This window comes from Melitaea cinxia, chromosome 11 (assembly GCF_905220565.1).
Source record: "Melitaea cinxia chromosome 11, ilMelCinx1.1, whole genome shotgun sequence".
In the NCBI taxonomy this organism is placed as follows: domain Eukaryota; kingdom Metazoa; phylum Arthropoda; class Insecta; order Lepidoptera; family Nymphalidae; genus Melitaea; species Melitaea cinxia.
In genome coordinates, this window is record NC_059404.1 from 12,571,290 (window position 1) to 12,584,566 (window position 13,277).

Consider the following 13,277-nt stretch of genomic DNA (forward strand, 5'->3'; position numbering starts at 1 on the left):
TGTACTAAGTAACTTACATATTTAGTTTGTTAGATAGCATATTGTTATATTTATGAACAGTACATTTAAGGGGAACTATTTAATTCCAAATACCCAAAGTTTTCAGAAAGTAAAAGAAATAATACAAAAAAAAAAAAAATTGAAATCCAAAATAACAATAGTATATATTATACCTTTATTAATCAACAAAGCTCAAAACCATACACGGAAATATAAGTGGAAAATTAAACCACCCAAACCAAATCATGTTAACAAAAAATACAATTACAGTAAGTGGCACCTAGTAATGGGCAGGCTTGAAAAAACTTGGCGGTTTTTTTCTGTTATATTATTATTTATAATTGACTAACATTTAAGGAATTTTATGAGTTCACCATTAACTATAATATTCAATCAAGTTTTAAGCACATTGTTCTAGTACTTGCAGATATTGGAATAATAGTTCCCCTTTATTATTTTTCATTTTTCATTCAGAAAGAATTCCTCATAATGCGATCATCTAATCGTCTTAATTTTCTTTTTCTCTCATTACTTTTGTTTTTAGGCTATATTTTTATACAATAGTGGTTTTCTTTGTTTATATTTTTATATTTTATCATTGGCGCCGTGATCCTTTTAAGCAGCTATTAGCAAACGCAATAAATATAAAAGACAATTTATATCTGAATAAAGTTGGTCAATTCGCAGCTTTGATATTAAGTAATTCCCACCAAAAACACCAATCGATTATAGTATTGTGGCATTTCGTGGCACTATCGAACTGTGAAAATTGGTAAATTTTTTGTATCGATACCGTTTTGATCTGTGGGAATGTTGTCAGTTGTTAATTTTTAATCATATTCTTAGGTGTAACATTTAAATTTAAACAAAAATAAAATAAAAAACCAAAAATTTTGTGCAATTTATGCTTTTTGATTTAGGTTGTACGCTATCTCGCACTCAGCTGTTAAAGTTTTTAGTAATATATTTCAATAACGGGTTTCGAATAGACGACTACAAGCTTATGTTATAATGGCTATAGTCTATTCTTAAACTATGTTAGGTATTTACCAATATATGCGTATAAGTAAAGAAGTCATATTGTACAGCTCATTAGTACATTTTATGTACAATGGTACAAAAAAGTAATGTAATGGCTCCTACAATGGTAGGAGCCATTTAATTTAAGGCATTATGAATGTATTTCAAATGAAAATTTTAATTCTTGACATATACTATTAAACGAGCAATTCTTGTATATATAAGAGAGATAAATAAATCTAGCTAGGATTCATTTTTAGAAAATTAACTGAGGTAGGGCAAAGCAGGAATTTCCTGCTCAAAATATGGAGCAGCCCGACTGGGGTAGTACCTCGACATTACAGAAGATCACAGCAAAATAATACTGTTTTCAAGCAGTATTGTGTTCCTGTTGGTGAGTAAGGTGACCAGAGCTCCTGTGGGGATTGGGGATTGGGTCAGCAACGCGCTTGCGATGCTTCTGGTGTCGCAGACGTCTATAAGCTACGGTAATCGCTTACCATCAGGTGAGCCGTACGCTTGTTTGCCGACCTAGTGACATAAAAAAAAAAAAAATGTCGTTTTATCTCAGCTTTTAGACAATGATAATTGTATTTGCTCGCAAATGAAAAAAAAAAAACGACTTCAATTACATCGACAAGTAATACAACGTATATAGACGAAAAAATAGTCAAGTAAATAATATAATAAAGCAATTTATAACATGAATTTAAATAGATGAAAATGATGTAAGTGATGATTAAAAATTAAAACTGAAGTCATTGTGTATTCACACAATTTTTATTAGCTTCACCTGTATGTTTGTCTGTTTGTAACTGACTTCTTTGGACTCATTTTGATCCACTTCAAACGTTCAGATTTCATTTAAACTTAGTAGACTTATCGAGGGCCGATGACAATACACTAGTTTGATAAGATTATTCCTTTTTCGTTTGAGTTATTTACAAAAGCGTTTTATTTAGTTTTTTTTTTTAACTATTATTTAAACATCGTGTTTTGCCATACTACCAACTATTTAGCACTTAGAATTTTGTTTCAGTCAATGAAAGGGTTTGCTGTTCAATTGAATCTGAGTTTAGCTTAAATAGTAAATAAATGCATCGCACTCAACAGCCTTCCAGCAGGATGTTAGTATGTGATGAGGCGTTAAGGACTAAGAGAGTGAAAAGATTATTTGTGTTAGTAAAAGATTTTTTTTAACTTACAAAAGGGTGTAAATGAGTTCCATTTTTAATTAACTTGTTTACCAAATAATGTAATGAATGTAGCCTTCATTTCTGTTATACGTACTCACGCAAAGTTATTTGAACCTCTTAAAGCGATAGTCATAGTGAAGCTCACATTTCTCAAAGTTATCATATAGTAACTTCATGTGCAAAAAGATAAGGCTAGAATTACAAATTTTAGGTATAAAAAATCGGTCTTTAAACTCATCATGTTTCACTTCCGCGCTTGTGTAAAAAATGATTATCGCTTATCTATTAAGCTCAATAAAAAAATTACTTGTCATACCGCGACCTAAAATTGTAATTACCAGCGAATTAGTATTAAATTAACGTTCAGTTTCAATATTCTATTTAGACATAGAATTGTGACCTAAATTTCATGCTAATTGTGTCAAAAATCTATCGTTCGTAGGCGAAATCATAGATAGATGAGATATTGAAAACGGTCCTAAATAATTGATACCTTTTTAACCGACTTCCAAAAAAGGAGGAGGTTCTCAATTCGACTGTATTTTTTTCTTTTTTTTTATGTATGTTACATCAGAACTTTTGACCGGGTGGAACGATTTCGACAAATTTTGTTTTAATCGAAAGGTGGTGTATGTCAATTAGTCCCATTTAAATTTTGTTTGAAATCTAACAACTACTTTTCGAGTTATATCTAATAATGCGTTTTTACTTGACGCTTTTTTCGTCGACCTACGTTGTATTATACCGCATAACTTTCTACTGGATGTACCGATTTTGATAATTCTTTTTTTGTTGGAAAGGAGATATCCCTAGTTTGGTACCATGATAAGGAAACCAGGATCTGATGATAGGATCCCAGAGAAATCGAGGGAAACTCTCGAAAATCCTCAATAACTTTTTACTGGGTGTACCGATTTTGATAATTTTTAATTTAATCGAAAGCTGATGTTTATCATTTGGTCACATATAAATTTTATCGAGATCTGATAACTACTTTTTGAGTAATCTTTGATAACGCGTAGTTACTTGACTATTTTTTCGTCGATCTACGTTGTATTACTCGTCGATGTAATTGAAGTCGGTTTTTTTTTCGTTAGCGAGCAAACACAATTATAATCCATATAATTGCTTTCATCAAATTGATTACCTACTTAATATAATATTAGAACATCAATAGTTGTAACTTCAAAATCGCTTCATTTCAGCTTACCGTAGTCACTAGACATACGCCCGCCAAGTTTGAGTCACATATCCCGGTTGCCCATTGTCCTTATTCAGTCACCCCCAATAGATGGGCTACCGAGCCAGAGGACGGCATATACTATGTTTGTTAAACGTAAAAATACTAGGTGAACATTCATTTTAAAGCGGCTTCAAAGCAATAAAAACAATCATCAAATAGGCTTTTTATCACAAAAAAAAAAACAAAATTTAAAACAAATTGGTTGCTTCTGAGATAAACGCGAAAGACATTCTTTAGGTATAGGCCTTTAGGGCTTGTTTTACCACAGCTAATAAACTACAGCTTTCAATATAACTAAGACATAAAATGTATACCGAAAAAGAAAAATATATTAGTAACTTTTTTTCACTTGTATAACCGATGAAATAGCCCTAATGTTGTATTACGTATTTTGTTTTCATCCGTCACTGTTTGGATGTCATCGAACATCATCACATCACACCTGGGCCTCAGGTGTACAATCCCACCATTAGTTTATTGAGAAAAAAAAATGTAATTATCGAGCACGCCGAGGTGCCCAGACGAACAGACGAGATCACGTGTAAACGTGTTTTATGACTCATCTAATCGACGAAAGTTTTATCGCAATTTCGATACTTTATAACATTTATCTAATTCAAGTAATGTCGTAAATGATGTTATGAAGTGAGATCAAATTTCACTAGACTATAACACAAATATTTAAACTTTTTTGTTTACTGACATTATGATTTATGTGGATGGGTATTTACCAGAAATTTTTCATGTTTGGTTTCGGTCGTTATGAGTTTCCAACATTTCAGAAGTTATCAGAAGTTACCAAAGTAAGTTACGAGTGCATTCCTAAATAGCTCATTTTTAACCGACTTCAAAAAGAAGGAGGTTATCAATTCGGTTTGTATATTTTATGTATGTACATCGATTGCGCGGAGATTTCTGATCAGATTTACATGATTCTTTTTTGTTCGATGCAGAATAGTTTCCATTTTAACTAATCAAAAAAAAAAAAAAAAAACTAAATCTTTTAATGTCCTATAAATTTTTGTTTTAGTTTGATCCAGCGCTTTTAATTTTATGAGCATTTTTGTTCTGTTGTTCGATGTAATTTTCACGATGCTTAGTGTATGGCTTTTTATTAGGAAAAAAACAAAGAAACCTACTACAGTCTACTCGATATTAAGCAAAATTCACTACACTTACAATTAGTATTCTTTGTAAGAACGCTTCATTGTTATAAAAATCGTTATTTCTTAAAACTTTAAAATTTGTGAAAATAAGAATAGCAAATTTTTTTTTTCAATGATAAAGTGCCTATGAAATAAAATTCAAAAGACTGAACGAAATCTTTATAGGAGTCTATAGTTCACGCAAAACGGCATCTATAATTTTTTAAATCTTTTTCACCATTAAAAAAACATTAATCCAAATAACCGTAGGCTATAAAAAGACGTGACTTATGTATGAAAGCAGTGGCTATAAATGTCAACCAATCTATTAAGTATACAATTTTAAGACGAGTAAAACTGTGATGCGAGTTAATTATATACCTTGGAAGGTGTACTTAGAATAACGATTATGATATTCGCAACATAATTATAATTACGATCAGAATCTGTTTATTAATGAATCACAACTTTTGAAGTTATACTTCGTTTGGCTCGTTAGGAAAAAATGATGAGAGTAAACTTGTACAATACGCAAAAAAACGACACGCTGACGCTAGCTAATCAACGAAGAAGTTAGCAAAGTGAAGTTAGCTAGCCAATTAACTATAACTTCTTATACGTGCGTACAATAAGTACACACACACTTTTTTGAGTTTCAAATCTTTTGTAATGAATACAATATATGTTCGTATCGATGTATATGATTGACACACTAAATAATGGTTTAATTGTAGGTGAATTAAAAATCGATGGTAGTCTGTTAATCAAAATATTTTAAGCAAAATAGATATCTATTTTGCTTCATTGTCCTGAGGTATCAAAATTCGTGAAAAACATTTGCATTTCTTGCAAAATACGACAAATTTTCAACAGTGACTCATCTCTTATAACACTTTTACTGGCTTTGTAACTTGTACAGCTATTCTAAAACGAATTTCTGACATGTGAACTCTTAAAGTGAAATGCTACAATCGACGAGTCCATATTCATGTTTTCAGTATTCAATTATCTAAAATATTATGTGCCAGTTCATCAATAATGTCAGATATCAAATGTGTATATATTTTTTTCATTTCTAGTAGTCGTCAATCTAAGTGATATTGGCGAAATCATGTGTACATTCTGATTTTCGAAGCCATTAAACCAAATGAATTAATGAATGGAAATATTTCTCGATTGAATGCATCTTTTCATAAATCATGCAAGCTCTCTTAGAAAAGACTCAGACACCTGACTCTTTTCTTGATCTTCAATATGTTGAAATGTATCGAAATATTTTTTACATAAAAACATAAAACCGAATTTAGAACCTCCTCCTTTTTTGCAAATCGGTTAAAGAGTCGATCTCTAATCAATTGGTTGTCATTGACGGTTCTGTGCGCAGGTTCCGATGTTTTAGAGTTATGTTAATACGAATAGAGTGGTGAAAGTGTGTGTGTTCTTCATTAGAGGTCGTTCACTGAATTTGTGTTTCGTACAAATTGACGATTCTTCGAGTGACACAATTGTTTTCTTACTGACTGCGTAAAGAAATGATACACTCAAAGATCGAAGCTAGACGAAACTTGCAATTTAATATTCACATTTCTATTTACTACGAAATTAAAGAATCATTCACTCATATTTACTTAAAGGGGATAGCGACATTTTGGATATACATTTCATACATGACTTTGGTGTTTATAAGTCCTCATAAATTATGTCTCAAGAGTAGCTGGGTAAGAAAGCTTAAACTAAACATGACAACCTCCACTCTTTTATATTATAGCAAATTAAAATATAGAGCTCCGTTACATATCTAGTGTAGATTCGCTGAACCTTAGTTGATGACGTGTAGTCGCTTATTTACTTATTAATCTCTTGTCTTTTTAAATGACTCAAAATGGAGGTTCTCAATCCAACTGCATGTTATTTTTGGAGTGAAGATTAATGCATGGTCATCAAATGATCGATTGTTCCCCTTTAGTTCCCCCAGCTTGAGACAATAGTATCCTCAATTTAGTACTTAATAATAAAAGAAATGATTCAAGTTATAATGCAAGGTATGTTAAGAATTTAAGTTAAATAAATACATATTTTATAACGTATACACACGGTCGTCTGTATCTATGGTAAGCAACTTAATGCTTGTGCTATAGGTAACAGCAGACTGTTTAAGCTAATTTTTTTTAATACACATATAAATTCTAAGTATATTTAAATAATAAATAAATACGAATATTACACCCAGACTGAGGCGGAAATCGAACCTGGAACCCGCGGAGCAGAAAGCACTGCAAAGTGTGCCAACGGGCTAGTCAAATATATTAATACCTATTTTTTGGATGTGAAAAGTGATTAGAACTATGTTTACAAATATTTTTATAAAAAAAAAGTAACGACCACATTTGTGTGACTAAGCAACCAAGTCAAATGTTATTAGACACAATTCCCGCGCAGGTGTGGCTTAACACTTAACGGTAGTTCTACGGTAAGTTCATTTACTCGCTACGCTTAGTCATACAGGTGTGGTCGATACCTAACTTTTGATTTCAAGTAGATACAATTTTTTTGCTTGTTAACTTAAGTACATTGTTTATTCGATCAAATATTTTAGGTCGATTGAGTATAAGATTATTATCATTGCGAATTAATTGATTGGAAAGTTTAGTTGTATTAAAATGTTTAGTATCGGTAAATCTTTATAGTGTTAGCCTCTTAGGTCTAGAGAAAAAGTTAACATCAGCGGCCTATTGGAATTTCATTTCTCTTATTGTATCCATATTACAACGTATTATACTTGTACATATAATATCATTTAAACCTTTATATAAATATAATTCAAATCAGAACAATCGTTTGGACGGAACACGTACACAGATAAAAAAAATATCTTATCAATTCGGTATAGATTAGTTTTAATATTAAAAATGTATTTTTTTTTCACTTGATATTAAACAATGATCGCTTAAAAGTAGTTAGAAATCTGTCAGATGTAAAATAATTAAACTTAAGATAGCTGCTAATAAGGGAATAAAAGAAGAAGAGTTAGAAAATAGCTACCTACACTTTGTACTACAGTTTGTAAAGTAAGATATTATGTTACTTTTACGAACCTCGTCAACTTCCTTTGTGCCGCTGTATTATAATTTCAACGAATTGGCGTAATTGTTACGCCACAAAAGCTCGATAAGTTCTTATAGAAAAGATAAAAAATAAAAATGCGATTAACTGTCCATGTCTCATTTCATAATAAGATTTCTTCGTAGTTCGCCAAACAAAGGGTCCATTTTTCTTTTTATCAACGTATTTTATAAATGGCTCTAAGACTACATTGAATCATAACTTCCTTTCAAAATAACATGTAACCCGTAATTCGAACGCAGACATAGAACGTAAAAGACATTTACATAGATGATAAACTTACTGTCAATTATCCTACAAATTTACATACGCTTTCATGAAATGCTTTATCGGCTTAGAAATAAAAGTCATCTTAAATTATCAAGTGTATGTTTAATTTTCTAGTATTACAAATTAATGATTTGCAATGCTAGGAACGTGTGATTTAACTAATATATTACACATTTTGATTCTCTGTTTAACTGTTAATAAACTTTAAAGATGTGTTGGATTAACTATGATTAGATTTATTTATTGCTGTGATAGGATTAAATCTCATAATAAATTAACGATTTAAATCTTCTTAAAATTATATATATTTGTGTCTTATGACCTCAAATAAAAAAATACTTGAAATTTAATATGTTTTCTTCTGATGAACAATGCTTTTGCTATGTAAACTAACTGAACTGATTCATTTGCATTTCTATGGATTACTAGCTGTAGCCCGTGGCTTTGTTCGCGATTACACATTACCCCTTTTCCCATTAAGATTATTAATTTCAGGTTCTAAGCAGCGTATTAAGATGAAACAAGCACCCGTTTTTTTAGTTAAACCTCCAGCAATATAAGTGCGAAAGCTGTATAAAATTTAATTCATAAACAGGTAGTTTAGCAAAAATTATAAAAATAATATTCTTGGCTTCTGTTGCCTTATGAAAACTATACTTTTTCCTCTATACAGACTCTCCTATATACAGACAAACCAGTTACAGTTTTGTTATACGTATTGAGATAAAATCGCAGGTAGAATAATAAGCGTAGATGAGAATTGTTCCTTGTAACGAAGTGTTAAGTATTTAATCCATCATCTACATGTTTGCAGCGACGCATAACTTTCTGCATGTGTGAAAACACGGACTTTCCATTCTTTACTGTAATTATTTTTTTATTACTGTATGTAAACTGAGAATCTCAAGTTACTTTTTTTAATACTAAGAAAATCGTCTATTATTATGGAATATTTTTTGCGAGTTGTTTGTTGTAGACGTATATAATTTAATTATTGAGATAAAAACTGCGTTGTCATGGTCGGCTGTTTTTATTAATTTTGTAGCAAAAGATTACAGTCTCGAAATTCAACTAGCTATTTTGTCATTTTATATATTTAGTAAATTAGAGCTGAGGATTAGAACTTTTCAACAATAAACATCAAATTGCGTGCAATTACTTGCGATTTTTACACAATTTTTAGACATAATCGACGCCATGTTGTGGCGATATTATTCAACAGCATCATTACAAACATACGTTACTCAGGATTAATGCAACTTATTTTCTACTTTCTATGCAAGTATTTCACTCTGCCTATTACTGGTCTTGGAACTGACCTCGACCGTAATGTGTATTTACGCTATATATAATAAAAATAATAGCGTCTGTACATACAATATTATTGATAGAAAGGAAGCCGTGGGAATACAGATATTGATACAAAAATATGAAGCTGAAGTTTCTATATAATGTCTATATATTTATCTAAGAAGCTAGTAAGGCTGGGTAATAATTAATATCAACCCGATTTTCCGTTTCCCAGTAAACAATTTAAAAACTGTTTTACTAAGCACTAAATAAATACAGATTGAAATCGTAGTATAACATCGATTAAAAATGTTTACATCAAATTAATAAAAAGTCCCCATCAAAAAATACTTTGCTTTTGTATATTTATCTCACGTAGGTGATGTTTTATTAAAAAAATTCTAACAAAATTCTAAGATTGTCCACAGAATCCGGGTGACATGTGAAAATAGTAGAAATCACATAATAAACTGTTCATCACCCAGTTTCGCGATCTCCAGTAATAACCGCTCATAATAGAAACAGTTGGTGATTACTGTATATTTTCTATAGCGAGTGCGTCATTACGGTAATAGTGTGCAGCACGCGCCGTGCGGAATCATTCGTTAGTGCTGCTAAAATAAATAACTGTGTTACGACTTACTGTTTTACTTTTGATACTTATTTATTATAGCAATTTGTACATTATTTCACCTGTAAATAAATTGGCACAAATCAAATCATCTGGATGTGTTTTGCAAGTGATACCAATAATTGAGCAGACCAGGCCAAACTTTGTTTATAGGACAAAATTATATTTAGTAACTTTTTTCCATTATTGCCATCCATTTTTTTACGCCTAGAAGATAAATAATAAAACCTGATCAAAATGAGTTGTACGTGTAAAGGTTTCTATGCAATCCGAGTGTCAAGTTATTTGGTTTTAATGCTCTGTGTTATTATGTCTAAATCAGTAATATCTAACTATCGAACCGAAGACCTGAAAATTATTTATTGCACAATTATTAAAATATCTCCATTATTTATTTCATTTATATGTATCATTTTAATTGAGGTAGGGCGCAGTAGGATATGTTCTTCTCAAAATCTGGAACAGACCGTCTGCGGAAGTCCCTCAACCTTACAGGAGATCACAGCTAAATAGCACTGCGATAAAGTAGTGTTATGTTCGTCTGGCGAGTAAGGTAGCCAGAGCTGGTAGAGAGGGTTGGGGGTAGAATCGGTAATGCGTTTGCGATGCTTCTGGTGTCGCAAGCGTTTATAGGCTACGGTAACCGCTTACCATCATTTTGCCGTATCCTTTTTTGTCGACCTAATGGTATAAAAACAAAAATTATTAAATTAGCATAGTTAATAAAACTGTTACACGATTTCATTAATTAATACGAATACATACAGATAGGTACATATTGACTATTGCTTCATATCTGAATAAAACTGCTACGTTTCGAAAATGAAACTACTTAGTTACCTTTGAGTACAGTATTGACTATAGAGTTCCCTACATTTTTATATTTTTATTTGGAGTATATAGGTTAAGATAGTGTAGATAGCCATTAATTAATAACACACACACAACTGTAATGGCTTTTCATACAGAAAATTTAGGGTAATCCATAAGTGCATAAATAGTTGTACATGAGCTAAGTATATTTGTATATTTTCTAACAATTGTCTACCTAATCATGTTTTCGTTTTTCCATATTTGTTTTCACTGTGTAAAATTCAAATATTAAAGATTTTTGATCGCGTAGTCCACTGTAATACACGGATAAATCTGTGGTATCATAAAACGTGCCACATACATATTTCTGTTCGTAATTTACATGAATTTGTAAGAGTCGACTGGAAACGAACGCGTTTAATGCTAGTCTAGTTCTTGAACTGAGCAGTAATTTCATATGATCAAGACGACAACTCGGCGTTTAGAAATTTGTTCCAAACTATTTTGTTTGTCGTATAATTGCGTATTTGTATAATTTTAAAATTGTATCGTATTGCTACTGTTAATACACGAATGGTTATTGTACAATCGTGTAACAACTATTGACAGTCGCTGGCATAATTATTTAGCTCCGGTTTGAACCACGGATAAAAATATTTTCACTGTTTCTTTGAACTTCTTTATTATTATTAGCCTCTTATGTAGTTACGATTAGTATAAACAGAATCCCTTAACCATCCCATTCAATATTGCTACAGATAAAATATTTTGATTGAATAATAATCAGGACAATTGTCTTATAAAATATGTTTTAAAATATTATAGCACAATAAAATACAGAATTAGTTATAATTTTAATGCAAACAATAATAAATATTACTATTTGTATAATTAGAAAAAAGTAATAATAATAACAAAAGCTGTTCTTATTATCGTTGCAATCCTGGACGGGTTTTATATTAACACAGCACAAAAGTGTTTTAATCTTCTCGAAACAACGCTCGCGTGCAAACAGAAAACATCGAATCTACGTTCAACATCATCGATTTCTATCAGAATCGATAAACTTTCAAACCGATTACATTGAGAAAATATTCATGATCGTTAAAATGGATTTGAATTTAAATTAGGATTTTTTTTGTTTGCTAATATCGTTTGTGTGTTTGTGTGTGTGTGTGTGTGTTTTTTGATAGAAAGTTGGGAAAAAATATTTTAAATTATGGTTTTTAAGGAAAATATTATATAATAAATATTTTACGTATGTGATATGTGTGTATTGTAGTATGTATTTATAATAGATGTAAAAATTCATTAAATAAATTAAGATTGATTACAAATAATGAGAAATAAAGTTTTAATTGATTGTAATTAAAATAATAAATAATAGAGTAATAGCAAAGTTATAATAGCTTAGATTAATCTACACATAGACGACAATTTTAGTAACAACTTTGCTTAAAATAGATACTTCATACACATTTTTTTAGCAATGAAGTAAGAGAATGAATTTTTTCAACTCTCCTACTCATCGCAAAATGATAAAATATAGTTTACTCTGTATTTATCAATATTTCATTGATTCCTCTTATTTATTACTGACTTTAGGATACAAGGAATTGTTAATAGCGATAATACTGGTGATTGTGTTTGTGTTACTTGTATTCTTAAAATCTTTATTAATTTTCGATGTACAGTCAACTATTTTCATTTAGTACTCCATTCCTTCATTCATACATTCATTCAAAAATATTATGAAATATGAATGATTTTGTGCAGTAATCGATACCCGAAACGCATGTGATACTTGTCAAATCCGGTTAAAAAAACAGCGTAGGCAATGAAAACAAATTCAAAACTCACACGGGTACAAGAATGTCCGCTGACAGCTAGTCCACTCTATCGAATCTCAATTTAGTCACACTCATAGTTTCATGTCACAGAGTAATATCGCTTCCACTTTCACTGCCACCGAGTACAACTATCGACCGTGTAAAATTCTAAAATCCTTATTCAATCAATATACGATATTGAAGTGTTATCGTTTAGTAAATTAAATAAAAATATACTTTATGTTTAAATGATATATGGGTCGAAGTATTGTTAAGATATATTTATATTTAGTGAGGTAGGGCAAAGCAGAAAATATTTCGCTCCAAATCTGGAGCAACCCGACAGGGGAAGTACCTAACTTTGCAGGTGATGAAAGCCAAAAAATACCGCTTAATAGTGTTGTGTTCTTATGAGGAATAAAGCAGCTAGAACTACTGCCTATCCGCATAATTATGCTGTGTTGACGGGTAGGGTAGGGTAGGGTAGGGTTGGCAACGTACTTGCGATGGTTCTGATGTTGCTGGCTACCATAGACGATTGTTTTTTTTTTAATTTAAGACTTGTTTTAAATTCATTTGAGCAGTAAATACTTAAATATAATTAAAATATATAATCACTTTGACTTTGATACTATTAAATAAACACAATTCACTATTAAAGTAGAGAATTCTGATCTTTTAAACAATTCAAAAATGAAGACCGCCTGCCCATTCTGC

At 30.8% G+C, this 13,277-nt stretch overlaps 1 protein-coding gene across 1 annotated transcript in view; it reads left to right on the top strand.

The window, feature by feature from the left end:
• Positions 1–13,277, top strand: part of LOC123657622 (cuticlin-1) — an 86,282-nt gene that overhangs the window by 40,335 nt on the left and 32,670 nt on the right. The gene's annotated exons all lie outside the window — the stretch shown is intronic.